The sequence below is a fragment of the Carcharodon carcharias genome, chromosome 7 (genome assembly GCF_017639515.1).
Source record: "Carcharodon carcharias isolate sCarCar2 chromosome 7, sCarCar2.pri, whole genome shotgun sequence".
Classification (NCBI taxonomy): domain Eukaryota; kingdom Metazoa; phylum Chordata; class Chondrichthyes; order Lamniformes; family Lamnidae; genus Carcharodon; species Carcharodon carcharias.
The window spans coordinates 185,810,864-185,826,194 of NC_054473.1; the positions used below are offsets into that span (position 1 = coordinate 185,810,864).

Genomic DNA, 15,331 nt, shown 5'->3' on the forward strand with positions numbered 1-15,331 from the left:
CACTTGGGAAGGCCACCATCTCCAAGCTCCCCTCCAGGTCACACACCACGCGGACTTGAGACTCCATCGGCTGTTCCTTCAGCATTGCTGGGTCATTATCCTGGAACTCCCTGCCCAGCAACACTGTGGGGGGACCTTCACTTTGCATGGAGCCCTGTGGTCCCAGAGGAAAGGCCCACCAGCACTCTCTCAAATAGAACTGAGAGATGGGCATCAAATGGCCTTCTAGTCACCCCCATCTCTCAAGGAAGAATATAAAAAGTTTGGTGGGGACAAATTGCTGAGTGTGGTGATGCATTGAACTGCCTAGGACATGTTAAAAAATAAGGAAGTTATAAGTAAGAAAGGAAGTCAGGACAGGGGGAAGTTGTGGGTTAAATTATCAGGGAAGGTCATTGAACCAGATGTTTAAATGGATTCAGGAGATAATTGCGTGTGTTTTTGGAATGAGATGGAATTGAGGGACATGATTAGATGGCAGGGTTGATTAATCAAAAAACGCCCAGGTTTATTACACCCAGCCTGGGCCCCTGTTTCATTCACTCTATGTCAATATTATTCAGCCATTCTTTTCACTAGTGAATGTCATCAACAATTTTTTTTTAACTAACTAAAGAGTTATCTCTGTTTACATTTCTGATAATTTTGTTTTAAAAGGGGATGCTGATGGCATCGATGATTAACTTGTAGAGAAGGACTGGCCCTAGCATGTGGAACAGTGGCACAGCCATGGGTCAAATGTGACAGACTCCCTAGGGTTAAGAACTTGTGCTTCTTCTGCGGTATAACCCTGCTTCCACATAACCACTTCACTGAATCAATTTTAGGTTTCAAAGAGGCACTGAAAACACGAAAATAAGCAAAACAGCCACAGATGAACATTTATTTGAATTGGATTTAGAACACCCTCAGTATGAGCAGGTCAAATTGCGGGCAGCTCCCTCAACCCATTATTTGACATACAGCACAATTATTTCAACCGTCACTTGTTTCTCTGGGAATCAAAAGGCTACTTTGGTGTAATTACGTTCAATTTATCTGGTTTCCGACACTCTCAGCCCTCAGCCCTGATATCACAAAAGTGTGAGACAATGTCAGGAAATGACTGAATGGCAAACAGGCTGGGTCCCCACAGCAGCAGCAAAGGAACAAACTGATCGGGAAAGCAGGAATGTCACGCTCAACATCACGACCACACAAGTCAACTCGTTGAAATCTTTATAACATATTTTTCCTTTTGAATATTCCTTATTTTTGGATGTAAACTGGACTTGTGGAGTTCTGAATCAGACCGCAACAAAGTGATTTAAAAAGAGGTAAGTGAATTTGATTGAAGGAACTGGAGGGGCAACTTAGCTATCTTATCAGGGAAACCCCAGCAAATTAGTTGGGGGAGCACGGCTTCAAGCATCCTGCTGGGCCAGAGAGCCAAGACTTTTAACTTATGTGGTACTTGACCCACATCAGTGTAGAGGGAGCTTTACTCTGTATCTAACCCCATGCTGTACCTGTCCTAGGAGTGTTTGATGGGGACAGTATAGAGGGAGCTTTATTCTGTATCTAACCCCGTGCTGTATCTGTCCTGGGAGTGTTTGATGGGAACAGTGTAGAGGGAGCGTTACTCTGTATCTAACCCTGTGCTGTACCTGTCCTGGGAGTGTTTGATGAGGACAGTGTAGAGGGAGATTTACTCTGTTTCTAACCCCGTGCTGTACCTGTCCTGGAGTGTTTGATGGGACAGTGCAGAGGGAGCGTTACTCTGTATCTAACCCCGTGCTGTACCTGTCCTGGGAGTGTTTGATGAGGACAGTGTAGAGGGAGCATTACTCTGTATCTAACCCCATGCTGTATCTGTCCTGGGAGTGTTTGATGGGACAGTGTAGAGGGAGCTTTACTCTGTATCTAACCCCGTGCTGTATCTGTCCTGGGAGTGTTTGATGAGGACAGTGTAGAGGGAGATTTACTCTGTTTCTAACCCCGTGCTGTATCTGTCCTGGGAGTGTTTGATGAGGACAGTGTAGAGGGAGATTTACTCTATATCTAACCCCGTGCTGTACCTGTCCTGGAGTGTTTGATGGGGACAGTGTAGAGGGAGTTTTACTCTGTATCTAACCCTGTGCTGTACCTGTCCTGGGAGTGTTTGATGGGGACAGTGTAGAGGGAGATTTACTCTGTGTCTAACCCCGTGCTGTACCTGTCCTGGGAGTGTTTGATGAGGACAGTGTAGAGGGAGCTTTACTCTGTATCTAACCCCGTGCTGTACTGGCCCTGGGAGTGTTTGATGGGGACAGTGTAGAGCGAGATTTACTCTGTATCTAACCCCGTGCTGCACCTGTCCTGGGAGTGTTTGATGGGGACAGTTAGAGGGAGCAAAAGGCAGTGGAAGCAGAGTCTTTGAATATTTTTAAGGCAGAGCTGGATGGATTCTTGATTAACAAGAGGGCAAAAGGTTATCGGGGGTTAGGCAGGAATGTGGGGCTGAGGTTACTATCAGATCAGCCATGATCTTACTGAACGGCAGGGCAGGCTCGAGGGGCCGAGTGGCCTGCTCCTGCTCCTAATTCATATGTTCATATGGAGCTTTAGTCTGTACGTGGCCTGGGAAACTGCTATTGGGGTGCTGCATTTCCTCCCCATGCCTTAAATATAATCACGGCATTAAAATATTTACTAAGAACAAGTTCACTTCAGAAAAGAATCGTTGCCCCTGGCTCCCTGAAAAGAAAGGTGCACCCCTCCTGAGCATTAACATTCTCATTACCCTGTTTGAGCACAAAACTTTACAAGGAAGAAGTTTGTGGCTCTCATCACAAAGTGGGACTGGTGGCTTCCTCTATCTGGAGCAGTTTCCTCTATTCTAGCTGGTAACTAGGATTGACTCTATCCCTTGCTATTTCCAATGCATGTCAGGCAATGATCAAAAATGGCAAAGGTTCTCTTCTTCATTAAGGATCAATACGTCTGCCCCATTTCATGTGTTTTAGTCCCACTCTGATGCACCTTTATTAGGTGTGTGCTTTTCATATCTGGCTTCGTAGACATGTTGAATTGTGCAATGAAGCCATGGATCAACAAGGACAAATGAAAAGATTCTCAAAAATTGTTTTCAGCGTGGTCATTGTTTTCTCTGATTTACTAACCGTCCATTCAAGGTTGCTGTACTTTTTTATAACATCCTTAGTAGCCATAGTCTAACATGTTAAAGCAGTCTTTCTTTGGAGTTTCTCAGCCCTACCTGTTTCTCTAATCTCCTCTAGCCAGAGAGCAATCCTCCTAAATACCTGCACTCCTCCAATTCTGGTTTCTTATGTATTCCTGATTTCACTCAGTCCCTCTTTGGCAGCCGTGCCTTCAGCTGTCTCAGCCTCAAGCTCTGGAATTCACCCCCTCAACCTCTCCACTTCTCCCTCTTCCTCCTGCTCTAAGACGCTCCTTAAACCTACCCCCTTTGGCCAAACTTTTGTTCATCTCTCCTAACATCGCCTTAAGCGTTTCAGTATCAAGTTTTGTTTGAAGGCACACCTCTGAAGGGCATTTCACTGCGTTAAAACCTGTGATATCAGTGCAAGTTGTTGCTGGTTTTATCCTGTCCCCTTTTCCCACGTTGGCCTTTTGCCAACCATTGTTCAAATCTGATCCAATCAAAGGCAGGTGTAAAAAAGAGCTTCATGTCCAAAAGCCTGAGGGTGGCATCTGAGATGTGACAATCAAAACAAACACTCCTGCTGGCAGGCAGTTTGATAAGCAGAGTCGGAAATTTAGTAATAATTAGCAAAAGAACCGGCGGGGGTGGGGGGGCGGTGGGGTGATTATTTTTCGCACAGTGAGTTGTTGGTCTCTGGGAAGACTGTTGGAAGCAGATTCAATAAGAACGTTCAAAAGAGAATTGGATACAGAATCACAGAATCAAAAAAATCACGCAGCAAAGTGGGAAGCCATTCAGCCCATTGAGACTGTGCTAGCTCTTTGAAAGAGCTAACCGATTAGCCCCACTCCTCCTAATCATTCCCCATAGCCCTGCAAATACACAAAGAGGCAAAAAAAAACCCAAAGAGTCAAAGGAATTTTTTTTTTTTCACACAGCGAGTTATTATGATCTGGAATGTACTGCCTGAAAGGATGGTGGAAGCAGATTTAATAGTAACTTGCAAAATGGAATTGGATAAATGCTTGGAACAGGAAAAATAACAGTCTGTGGGGAACGAGCAGGGGATGGTTAACCCTCAAAAGAGTCGACACAGGTGCGATGGGCTGAATGGCCTCCTTCTGTGCTGCAAGATTCTATGATTGAATCCTGAGCATGGCAGTTTTTAATAAAGTGAGAGAAACAATTCGAAGGGCAGTGAAATGCTATTTTTTTTTTACCCTTATACGGGATGTGGGCATTGGTGGCTGGGCCAGCATGTAGTGCCCGTCTCTAATTGCCCTCGAGGTGGTGGTGGCGAGCTGCCTTCCTGAACCACGGCAGTCCCTGTGGTGTAAGTAGACCCACAGTGCAGTTAGGGAGGGAGTTCCGGGATTTTGACCCAAAACCTGCAAATCGTTGAATACTAAGAAATACAGGGCAGGATCCTACATTTTGGTTGCAAAGTGGAAAAAGAAGTGCCGCAGACAAAATCTTAATCTGCTCATCTTCAGGCTTATTGCCCTGGATCCAAAAGCCCACACCATGGGAGCACTGGATCCTTCGTGTACCATACAATGACACATTGTGACTTCCAGGAGCTGCCTTATAGAATTCTATAGTTGGATCACTTCCAATATTTTGTGGGAAGGAAAACCGAAATAAGGTCACAAGGAAGTGAGCGATAAGAATAGATTACTGACTAACCAGAACCCTCCTCAAGGAGACAGCAAAGAAAGACATGTAGTTATCACTCTTGTTTCCTAGTCAGATGGTGCGGGTTTAAGTCCCACTCCAAGGCCTGAATTATACGGCCTGCAGCCGATGGGTTTGCAGGCAGGGAGACCCGTAAAATTCCCTGTGTGGCCTTCCCACCGCCTGCACAATCTTCTCTGGAGCAGACAAGGCCTTGGGCAGCCTCAGTTCTGAGGAAGGCGGGAGGAGCTCCGGGGTCTGGGGAAGCCCAGCAGGTCACCCCTGCTGGGGCCTTGAGTGGGTAGGGGGTGGGGTGCCTCTCTGTCTGCAGGGGTTCCCTGTCTGCATCTCCACCAACACCGCCCCCCCCCCATTCTCTACCCATGAGTGCTCCCTCATCCCCTCACTCTCTCCATCAAGACCCCCGCCCATCTCTCCCCACCCTTCCTCGTGCCTCACCTCCCCTCCCCACCATGGGGCCCAGAACACTGAACTGGTCTGGACTCCAGGACTTCGAATCTGGGACTGCTTGTAGCGCCCCCACTGTTGCCACTGGGGCCACTGGGATTACAGAGCTGCTGGCCAATCAGAGGGGTGGAAGTTCCGCTTCCAGCCAATTAACACTCCTCGGTACGTGAAATGGCTTCGGGGCCATTGTGATGTATTGTAACTGTCCTCTGAAATGGCCCAGCAAGACACTCAGTTCGAGGGCAATTATGGATGGACAACAAATGCTGGCCTTGCCAGCGATGCCCACATCCCACAAAAAGAATTTAAAAAGAACCTTGCTGTCCATGTGTTTGTTTTAACTTAATTGCCATTATCATATTGAATAGCTCAATTTTGAAGGTGGTAACACAGTCGATGAATGCATTTTTAAAGTATTGATGCATTATGCTAAAACACGTGGGTTAGATTTCATCTTATAAGGAGGCAAGTGTTTCAGCCAATAGTGGCTCTGGTGGGAGGGTCAATCCTCCTTTAACATGCAGGCATTATAAGTAGGCTTTATTGTAAAGTGTTGTTGGATGCAGTGATATAGTTCTTTTTAAAGAGCTCTGAACTGGAAATTAAAAAAGACTCTAATGAAGTTTATAAAGCAACTGTCAACCAACTGATTGGAAAAAATTCACTCACGATTTCTAAACCACATCTCTTGATTTTTAAGATCTCTCTCACAATTTACAAAATGTTGGGGTTGGCGTTAGTGGGTTCACACGTTACCCCTTTTCTCATGGGCCTATATTGGCTCCAGGTTAAACAATGCCTCCATTTCAAAATTATCATCCTTGCTTTCAAATCCCTCCATAGCTTCGTCCCTCCCTATCTCTGTAACCTTCTACAGACCCACAACCCTCCGAGATCTCTGGGCTCTGCTCATTCTGGCCTCTTGGTTATCCCTGATTTTAGTCTCTCCACCATTGGCGGCCGTGCCTCCAGCTGCCTTAGCCCTAAACCCTGCATTTCCTTCCTAAACCATGCCACTTCTCTACCTCTCTTTGCACCTTTAAGACATTCCTTAAAACCTACCCCTCTGACCAAGCTCTTGGTCATCTGTCCGACTATCTCTTTCTGTGGCTGGGTGTCAAATTTTGCTTTTTGCACTCCTGTAAGGTATCTTAGGACATTTTATTTTGTTAATAATACAGATATATAAATATTTATAAACATATAAATACAGGTTGTTGTTGAAAGCTGTCCAGGAGGTCACATGGACCAAGTTCATGCTACATGATGCAATCACTGCCAATGACTAAGAAAATGACACTGTGTTATGGCCAGAGCCTGGTCAAATATCATCATCTAAATACAACGCAGTTTGCCTTCACTATGCCCCTTACTCTGAACTCCAGTGAATATGAAGTCACCAAAAGGGTTCTGGTGTACCAAAGGAAATTTTGAAACGCCTTCACTGAATTACTTGAAGATTACACTTTCTCCTGGACCACTGAAAATGAGCCCACAGTACTGACTGGGTGAAATTAAACCCTGTGAAGGGATTTGCTAATTGGACGTAGCTTTGATGCGCACTGTGGTTAAGCACATGTAAACATTAGGAAGTTAAGAGATAAATTCATGGAAGTTACATCACAAAAAGCATGCCATTCCGCCCATCCAGTCTGTGCTGTAGCCTCCACACAAACAGCTCCAACCACATTTTTGTTTTTTTTATTCATTCATGGGATGTGGGCTTCGCTGGCTGGGCCAGCATTTATTGCCCATCCCTAACTGCCCTAGAGAAGGTGGTGGTGAGCTGCCTTCTTGAACCGCTGCAGTCCATGTGGTGTAGGTACACCCACAGTGTTGTTAGGGAGGGAGTTCCTGGATTTTGATCCAGTGACAGTGCAGGAACGGTGATATATTTCCAAGTCAGGATGGTGAGTGACTTGGAGGGGAACTTCCAGGTGGTGGTGTCCCCATGTGTTTGCTGCCCTTGTCCTTCTAGATGGTAGTGGTCGTTGGTTTGGATGGTGCTGTCTAAGGAGCCTTGGTGAGTTCCTGCAGTGTAACTTGTAGATGGTACACACTGCTGCTACTGTGTGTCAGTGGTGGAGGGAATGAATGTTTGTGGATGTGGTGCCAATCAAGTGGGCTGCTTTGTCCTGGACGGTGTCCAGCTTCTTGAGCTTTGTTGGAGCTGCACTCATCCAGGCAAGTGGCGAATATTCCATCACACTCCCAACTCGTATCTTGTACATGGTGGACAGGCTTTGGGGAGTCAGGAGGTGAGTTACTCATCGCAGGATTCCTAGCCTTTGACCTGCTCTTGTAGCCACGGTATTTATATGGCTAGTCTAGTTCAATTTCTGGTCAATGGTAACCCCTAGGATGTTGACAGTGGGGGCTTCAGTGATGGTAATGCCATTGAATGTCATGGGGTGTTGGCTGGATTCTCTTTTGTTGGAGATGGTCATTGCCTGACACTTGTGTGGTGCAAATGTTACTTGGTACTTGTCAGCCCAAGCCTGGATATTGTCCTGGTCTTGCTGCATTTGGACATGGACTGCTTCAGTATCTGAGGAGTCACGATTGGTGCTGAACGTTGTGCAATCATCAGCGAACATCCCCATTTCTGACCTTATGACGGAAGGAAGGTCATTGATGAAACAACTGAAGATGGCCGAGGACACTATCCTGAAGAATAGTGCAGTGATGTCCTGGAGCTGAGATGACTGACCTCCAACAGCCATAACCATCTTCCTTTGTGCTGGGTATGACTCCAACCAGTGGAGAGTCTTCCCCCTGATTCCTATTTCCTCCAATTTTGCTAGGGCTCCTTGATGCCACACTTGATCAAATGCGGCCTTGATGTCAAGGGCAGTCACTCTTACCTCACCTTTGTCCATGTTTGAACCAAGAACCACATTGAATTGTGTATAACTTACAGCATAGAACAGGCCATTCAGCCCAGCTGATACATGCCAGTGTTTATGCTCCATGTGAGCTTCCTCCGAACCCTTATCTTCTCACTCTATCTGCATATCCTTCTATTCCTTTTTCCCTCATGTGTTTATCCACGGTACTCTCAAATATGTTATTCACTTCAACTTCAATCTGCCCTGTTCCCATTTTACATACAAACATACGAGTTAGGAGTAGGAGTAGGCCATTCGGCCCCTCAAGCCTGCTCCGCCATTCAATAAGGTCATGGCTGATCTATTGTAACCTCCACTCCAAATTCCTGCCTACCCCCTATAGACTTTCACCCCCTTGCTTACCAAGAATCTATCTACCTCTGCCTTAAAAATATTCAAGGACTCTGCCTCCACTGCCTTTTGATGAAGAGAGTTCCAAAGAGTCACGACCCTCTGAGGGAAAATATTTCCCCTCATCTCTCTTTTAAAGGGGCAGCCTCTTATTTTTAAACAGTGACTCTCACAGTGGCGCAGTCTCGCTCTGACAATGCTCTAACTTTCTATGTCATGGGCGCTGGATTGCAATGTTCCCTCAAGCCTAGCAGTCTCTTAGCTGCGCCCCACACAGTCACACGTTGTGATCCCACAAACAATAGGTAACCACAGTAGTCAAAATGTCTCCTATACAAGCTGGACAAACTAGTGACATGAACAACCTTGAGTCTAAAAGGCCTGTTCAACGGAAAGCCTGTGAAAGGTACATTTCTCATAACATCACACTTCAAACCGCACCCACACCCCCACCCAGCGCACTCGCGCATTGACCCGTCCTCCACTGCTGTCCCATAGCCTGGTGGAAAGGGAACAGGTTCTTGAGCCGGAATTTTCCAGCACTCCCACGGCGGGTTCCCACCAACCTTCCCCCCCGGGCAGGGCCGACAAGACATCGGAATCTCCATTCACATTGGCGGGACCGGAGGTTCCAACGGTGGGGAGGGCCTGGAAAATTACGGCCTTTTGTTATCGTTGAAAAGCGAGACGTGTGGCTGAAGCTTTTGGTCTTGCACTCATCAGGACAAAGACAAGAGTGCCAAATTTCAAACAGCCACGACAATTTATGCTGCAGGGGAAAAGGGTGCTGATTGGTTGACAGGTAAACTCCGATTGGCTGAGGTTTTGCCATGGAGAAAGCAATGGGGAACTATAGGCTCCCCAAACTCCCACGTAATTCAAAAAAAGGCGCAAGGCTTGAACATATTACTCAGCCAATCAGATGCATGTTGCAAACCAATCGGCATCCTTTTCCCCTGTAATATAAATTGTTGTCCCTCAGGAGGGGAGGGGGGTGGGGTCAGACCTCAGGTTCGGGCCTCAGGTAGGGTGGGGGGGGTTCAAACCTTGGGCAGTGTGAGGTGTGGGACCTCAGGGGGTGAGGGGGTTTCTCGGACCTCGGGTTGGATGGAGTTGGACCTGGGGGTGGGGGGGGGGGGGGTGGGGGGGTGGTGGTGGTGGTGGTGTCGGGGATTGGGGATGGTCGAGCCTTGGAAGGATTGGGAAGGCAGACCTCAGGGGATTGGGGGGGGTGGAGTTCTGGGGTTTGATGGGGGCCAGATCAGGGGAGGCGGTGTCGGGTCTGCGGGCAGGGTGTTGGGGCAGGTTGGGGGTGGGGGGAGGTGGGACCTTGGGAGGGACATTGGATATCGGGGAGATGGGAGGGTCGGGTTGGGTCGGGTCGGGTGTGGAGTTGGTTGGGTTAGTTTGGGGGGGCGCAGTCCGGTCAGGTCAGGGGATGGTGGGGTGGGGGAGCGGAGTCCTGTGCAGGTGGGGAGTATCTCATGGGGGATTGGGGAATATCCTTAGTCAGGGTGTGGGGAGAGCTCTGTAGGGGCGTCAGTCAAGTCTTTACAATAGTTACCCAGGAGTTAGAAGAGGCTTTAATTCCTCTAACTTTTTCTGGTAACTATTGATGTAACCCAGTTGGAAAAATCTGAAATTTGCGATTTAAGTCACATTTTCAGACAGTTCCCAGACAGATGCCCGGAGGATGTTTGCACTTCTGGGCAATTGCTGTGCAAACCTTAAACTTTGAAATTCCAAGACGGATTCCCCAGCGCATCTTTGGGGTATCCCCCGAATCTGATGCTGGGGGGGGGTTTGGAAATTACAGCCCCTTATTGCTTCATGGCTTTGTGAATTTCCTTCTGGGTTTTTGCCCAGTGCAGTGCTCTGGAGATTAATGTTCAACCCCTGGAGACTCCAGGACAACCCTGGAGGGTTTGCAGCCTTACAGCCCCCGGCAGAATGACATGGTCTCGCAATGAAGCAGCTGCTCGCTTCACGTCACGTGTGTAGCATCTTTTCGATTGTACCAGTGTAAATCGGGCTATTGATTTGCGGTGAACCCATTTTGCGTATAGTCCAGTATCCACCAACCATCCCACCCGCTTCCTTATCTTTTGGTTGTTAGTCGGGGTTAGTTGTGAAATTGTACTCAGTAAACTGTATCAAAATTTAGCCTATCATCTAAAGAAATAATGATTGTGAAAGCTGCCAGAGTATCATAAAACTCCAACTGGTTCATTCATGTTCGTCTGTAGGAAGTGAATCAGCAACTATTATTCTGACTGGCCCTTACGTGACTTCCATCACACTGACTATGACTTCTAATGCCCTTCTCTGAGGTGGTTTGACAAGTTGTACAGGCTATCGTTACAGAGCAAGAAAAAGTCCAACAAAGGTTAGGAATGGAGAAAAGAAATGCAGTCCATTTTTTAAAAAGTCATTTCTGGGATGTGGGCTTCGCTGGCTGGGCCAGCATTTATTGCCCATCCCTAACTGCCCTTGAGAAGGTGGTGGTGAGCTGCCTTCTTGAACTGCTGCAGTCCATGAGGTGTAGGTACACCCACAGTGCTGTTAGGGAGGGAGTTCCAGGATTTTGACTCAGTGACAGTAAAGGAACAGCGATATATTTCCAAGTCAGGATAGTGTGTGGCTCGGAGGGTTTTATGTTTTTCGTCATCAGGTTCACTTTGTCCAGCGAACGTGAGCTGTGCCCTTGACATTAACACATTATTTGGTGCTTGAAACAATACAGGCAGAGAGACCAATTAACTGAACAAACACTAGTGGTTTATTGGAATTAAGAACAGGACACTAACACCATGTGTGCTTCTTCAATCACCCCCAGCTCGAGACTTACAGTTACCCAAGTAGCCCACGCTGTGTAGCGATTGGTCAATACAGTCATATGTTCACTTGAAAAGGAAAACAAATAGCAGGGATAGGGGAAAACAGCAAAGGGAATGGGACCAGTTGGATAGCTGTTTCAAAGTGCTGGCACCAGCATAATGGGCCAAATGGTCCTCCTTTTGTGCTGCAAATTCCTACGATATATATATTGGCTGAATTTTCGTCACTGAGGTGGGTAGCAAGAGTCTGGAAAATTCCCGGCTCAGCCCACCCACAAAGGCGGTGTGTGTGTGGGCTAGAGTCGGGCCTACCAACTCTGGAAAGAGGTCAGAGGCAGCCATCAGGGCTGGCTGGTGCCATGTCAGGCTGTTTAAAAGGCCTGCCTTGGTGCTGTGGGACTTCATCCCAGTTAAACCATCTTCCTTCGTGCCAGATATGACTTCAACCAGCGGAGAGCTTTCCCCCTGATTCCCATTGACTCCAGTTTTGCTAGGGCTCCTTGATGCCACACTCGGTCAAATATGGCCTTGATGTCAAGGGCAGTTACTCTCACCTCACTTCAGAAATTCAGCTCTTTTGTCCATGTTTAAACCAAGGCTGTAATGAGGTCAGGAGCTGAGTGGCCCTGGCAGAACCCAAACTGGGTGTCAGTGGGTAGGTTATTGTTAAGCAAGTGTTGCTTGATAGCCCTTCCATTACTTACCGATGATCGAGAGTAGACTGATGGGGCAGTAATTAACTGGGTTGGATTTGTCCTGCTTTTGTGGACAGGACATACCTGGGCAATTTTCCACATAGCCGGGTAGATGCCAGTGTTGTAGCTGTACTAGAACGGCTTGGTTAGGGGTGCGGCAAGTTCTGGAGCACACGTCTTCAGTACAATTGCCAGAATATTGTCAGGGCCCATAGCCTTTGCAGTATTCAGTGCCATTTCTTGATATCACGTGGAGTGAATCGAATTGGCTGAAGACTGGCATCTGTGTCGCTGGGAACCTCTGGAAGAGGCTGAGATGGATCATCCACTCGTCACTTCTGTCTGAAGATTGTAGCAAATTCTTCAGCCTTAGCTTTTGCTCTGATGTGCTGGGCTCCCCCATCATTGAGGATGGGGATATTTGTGGAGCCTCCTCCTCCAGTGAGTTGGTTAATTATCCACCACCATTCACAACTGGATGTGGCAGGAGTGCAGATCTTAGATCTGATCTGTTAGTTGTGGGTTGCTTAGCCCTGTCTATCACTTGCTGCTTATGCTGTTTGGCACGCAAGTAGTCCTGTGTTGTAGCTTCACCAAGTTGACACCTCATTTTTTAGGTATGCCTGGTACTGCTCCTGACATGCCCTCCTGCACTCTTCATTGAACCAAAGGTGGTCCCCTGGCTTGATGGTAATGATAAAGTGGGGGATAGGCCAGGCCATGAGGTTACAGATTGTGGATGAGTACAATTCTGCTGCTGCTGATGGTCCACAGCGTCTCATGGATGCCCAGTCTTGAGTTGCTAGATCTGTTTGAAATCTATCCCATTTAGCACAGTGGCAGGGCCACACAGCACAATGGAGGATATCTTCAATGTGAAGGTGGGACTTCGTCTCCACAATGACTGTGCAATGGTCACTCCTACCGATACTGTCATGGACAGATGCATCTACGGCAGACAGGTTGGTGAGGATGAGGTCAAGTATGTTTTCCTCTCTTCTTGGTTCCCTCACCACCTGCCGCAGACTCAGTCTAGCATTTATGTCATTTAGGACTCAGCCAGCTCAGTCAGTAGTGATGCTACCGAGCCACTCTTGGTGATGGACATTGAAGTCCCCCACCCAAAGCACATTCTGCGCCCTTGCCACCCTCAGTGCTTCCTCCAAGTGGTGTTCAACATGGAGGAGCACTGATTCCTCAGCTGAGGGAGGGACAGTACGTGGTAATCAGCAGGAGGCTTCCTTACCCATGTTTGACCTGATGCCATGAGAATTCATGGGGTCTGGAGTCGATGTTGAGGACTCCCAGGGCAACTCCCTCCCGACTGTATTAGTGCAGACATGTTTGGAATTTTATTGCAGCTGGAGTTTGACCCTCAGACTTCACAAGGACATTACTGCGGTGCTCTGAAAATAAAATAAGCAATGATTCTGGTGCATGAGTCTCTTAGGGGTTGGCATCACATTACACAATGAGTAACCAGCGTGATAACACATTGTGGGAAATACTTGCCAACGTTTTGATGAAATTGCTAACCTGTTTAAATTAGAGGAATTAGTACCTTTGTTTCAATAGCAAAGAAAGTTTACACCGGCTCCTTCCAAGATGTTCATTGATCACCCAACAGACTGTGATTCCAGTCCACTGGCATTCAGCAGAAGCTGACATTACTTGAATCTCCTCTCACTACAGAAGATAAAGAACAAGGGACACCATTTAGCTCATTTATGCTTCAGCCCATTCTCATCCATGCTTTTGTTATTTCCAGTCTCATCCATTCCAATACAAAAACAGAATTACCTGGAAAAACTCAGCAGGTCTGGCAGCATCGGCGGAGAAGAAAAGAGTTGACGTTTCGAGTCCTCATGACCCTTCGACAGAAGTTCTGTCGAAGGGTCATGAGGACTCGAAACGTCAACTCTTTTCTTCTCCGCCGATGCTGCCAGACCTGCTGAGTTTTTCCAGGTAATTCTGTTTTTGTTTTTGTTTTTGTTTTGGATTTCCAGCATCCGCAGTTTTTTGTTTTTTGTTTTTTGTTTTTTTGTTTTTATCTCATCCATTCCGATGCTCTTCTAGTCTGCCTCCCAAGTCCACAAACTTGACCTCATCCAAAACTCTTCTGCCCTTATGCACCAAGACCCATTCGCCCATTGTCACTGGGCTTGCTGACCTATACTGACCTACACTGACCTATACTGGCTCCCTGTACGACAGCTTCTTAAATTTAAAATTCTCATCTTTGTGTTCAAATTCCTCCATGGACTTGCTTCCTCTTTATCTCTATAATCTCCTCCAGCCCCACAACCCTCTGAAATCACTGTGTTTCTGCAATTCTGTCCTCATTTGCCCCAACATTGGCAGAGGTGCCCCCAGCTGCCTGGGCCCAAGGCTCTGCAATTCCCATCCTAAACCTCTCCACCTCTCTCTCCTCCTTTAAGTCAATCCTTAAAACCTACATCTTTGGCCAAGCTTTTGGATGTGTGTCCAAACATCCCCCTCTATGACTCAACGTCAAACATAGAAACATAGAAAATAATTGCAGGAGAAGGCCATTCAGCCCTTCGAGCCTGCTCCGCCATTCAATATGATCATGGCTGATCTTCTATCTCAACGCTATACTCCCATTCTCTCCCCGTACCCTTTGACTCCTTTAGTATCTAGAAATCTATCTATTTCCTTCATAAATATATTCTGCGACTTAGCTTGCACAGCCTCTGTGGTAGAGAATTCCTCTGGTTCACTTCCCGCTGAGTGAAGAAATTTCTCCTCATCTGAGTCCTAAATGGTCTACCCCATATCCTGAGACTGTGACCCCTTTTTCTAGACCATCCAGCCAGAGGAAACATCATCCCTGCATCCAGTCTGTCCAGCCCTGTCAAAATATTATACATTTCAATGAGATCCCCTCTCATTCTTCTAAACTCCAGTGAATATAGGCTTAATCAACCCAATTTCTCCTCAAATGACAATCCTGCCATCCCAGCAATCAGTCTGGTGAACCTTCGCTGCACTCCCTCTATGGCAAGTATATTCTTTCTTAGATAAGGAGACCAAAATTGCACACAATACTACAGGTGTGGTCTCACCAAGGCCCTGTACAGCTGCAGAAAGACATCCTTGCTCCTGTAGTCAAGTCCTCTCGCAATGAAGGCCAACATACCATGTGCCTTCTTAACTGCTTGCTGCACCTGCATGCTTGCTTTCAGTGATTGGTGTACAAGGACACCCAGGTCCCTTTGTACATCAACATTTCCCAATCTATCACCATTTCAA

At 47.1% G+C, this 15,331-nt stretch overlaps 1 protein-coding gene across 1 annotated transcript in view; it reads left to right on the top strand.

Moving 5' to 3' along the window:
• The first annotated feature begins 1,092 nt into the window (after positions 1 to 1,092).
• cdh5 (cadherin 5) overlaps positions 1,093 to 15,331 on the top strand; it is a 57,136-nt gene continuing 42,897 nt past the window's right edge. Inside the window, exon 1 of the mRNA XM_041192096.1 lies at positions 1,093 to 1,316. The gene's annotated coding sequence lies outside the window, so the exon portion shown is untranslated. The remainder of the gene's footprint in view (positions 1,317 to 15,331) is intronic.